Genomic DNA, 2417 nt, shown 5'->3' with positions numbered 1-2417 from the left:
TTTTAATTTCAATCATTGTTAATTATACTCGGTTTGAATTGCGTGCCAACAGCGACCTATGAGGGTCGCTGTGCTGGGCAAGCGCAGTAGCTCAACATGCCAAAGTTGGGATCACTGCACTAAAGACAGTTCACAGTTTGTTTATCGGTAGATGTAGTCACTAGACACTAGAATAGAACTGGAGTAGAAGGACTAACAGGGATGGGTATTGACGATCTTTTTCACGTATGATAAAGATATTAGCAGTGGTATCCGATGCTGTTTCAAAGTCGAAAATAGAGCGAATCTCTCTTTCTATGCTACACGTTAGAAAAAGAGGTCTATTCAACTTTCGGCACGGTATCAGCGTTCCACTGTAGGACCTAATGTCTTTGTTAGTACATTGGTGCTGTCAAAAGTTGCAAATAGTTTTATTTAGGGACTTCTTCTTTTAAAAGGAACTACTTTACTGTATTGCAAAAGTTTTAGGAAGGGAAATTGAGTCAGAAAAAGGTTAAAGAATGTAAGAGGTTAGACAATTTAAAAAAAAAGGATGGGAGACTGGTAGAGAAAGTCAGTCATCTGGGTTTGAATTGCCAATCTTTTTATTACTATATTAAACGTGGGCTTTAGAAAAAATACTTTTAATACAATATGTATTACATTATTGATGAATTTTCTATGCAAAGAGCACATTTTCGAAAAAACGTAGGTTATCTAGTTCTGTACTGCAACCCTTCATTTATCAAATTTCTCGAAGGCCAGTTCATATTATTGAGGTAATTATTTTTTTTTATAACACTTTTTTAACTCGTTATAAAATAAACTATTTTAAAAAAACAATAAAACAGATTTCTTTAAGATCTAAAATTGTAATAATTTAAAGACCTAATAATACTTATCTAACATTTTCGCATCACTTTATTTTTATGTTTTAATTCAAAAGGTCGGCTATAAAGAAATTTTCATATTGAATTTCGATAAGACTTAACTTTTCCAGTTTTATTTTTATGAAACTTTCATTATTGCAACTTATAGTTTTCAGAAACAAATTTACAATATTATAAGGTTTAAAGATAGAGAAAATAATGGCGAAGGAAAAATTCTCTGTAAATTCTCAAGTTGACCTAAAATGACGGTCACAGTCACGAGAACCTGACCGAATTTTAAATGTCCCAGAAATTTAGAACTATACTTATGCGTTACTTAGTGGTCATTTGTGGATCAAGTAATCTTTCAGTGTGGTGGCGTTCGGAACTAATAATCTGTCAGCAGCTGACACCGTTCGGTAAAGGGACATAACGCGCATTTTTCAAGAGGTGTCACAGGCTCATATTGCTCATAACATGGTGGTCTCGAATAAAAGCGTTCAATTATGGGTCTATCAATTTGAAATTATTTTGAGTATGATCTTTAATCCAATTTTAAGAATAACGATTCATTGTTTTAAGTAGGAATGAACTACAAAAAATGCTTCACATATTTTATGAAGGAACTTAAAATGTTTATAAATTTAGCGCTGCTCTGGAAACTTCAAGGGTTAGATTACAGAATAAGGGCGTCACCTCTATTTTGGCAGGAAAAACAATTTTTTTTTGCAACAAACTATTAGAATCTTTAGTTGAACGTTAAATGAATTGGTTTGATGAGGCAAAAATTTGAAATTATTGTTACTTTGATATCTCAAATATGGGTCTGTCACGATATATCGCAATGATCATATTAAACGAGAAGTTGGAAATGGGTAGTGATTTGAGCAGCATTATTCTTCTTACTAGTCATAGGGGTGTCTTCTCGCTCCCACGAAATGTTGGAAAAGCGTAGGGGTTTGATAAAATTATTATTTTTTTTCTGTCAAAGGAATGTTTCTGGCTGTCTGTATGTTTAAAAGCACCTAAACGATGAGTTAAATATGGTCATTCTAATATCGTGGCATACCCATATTTAAGCTATCGTAGTAACAAAAGTAACAGTAATTTTTAATTTCTTTCTGGTCAAATCGCTTAATTTATCGTTCAGTTAAAGATTTGAATAGTCTTTTGCAGAAAAATACCATTTTTCCAGCCAAAAAACAGGTGACGCCCCTATTCTGCAATTGCACCACTTCAAGCATCAACACCAGACAGGCCCTATCAACTCAATGGTAGAAATATGAAGAAGCACAGCGCCAACAGTTGGCCGCAACTTGAACTAAAAGTATCAATGTGTGACGTATGTGTGCCATATATAAATTGTATATATGTGAAAAATGTTAAAATTGAATATATTTATCAATAAATTGGATAAACAAAGTGAGAAAGAGATATATTTATAAATTATAATAAATTACTTTTAATATATCTTTATGCATTTTTCACTTTATCTATTCATTTTATTGACCATTATATTGAATTTTAAGATTTAAAACATATTTACAATTCATATAATAGCACACACGT

This window comes from Belonocnema kinseyi, chromosome 9 (assembly GCF_010883055.1).
Source record: "Belonocnema kinseyi isolate 2016_QV_RU_SX_M_011 chromosome 9, B_treatae_v1, whole genome shotgun sequence".
In the NCBI taxonomy this organism is placed as follows: Eukaryota; Metazoa; Arthropoda; class Insecta; order Hymenoptera; family Cynipidae; genus Belonocnema; species Belonocnema kinseyi.
This window is presented reverse-complemented; position numbering follows the sequence as displayed.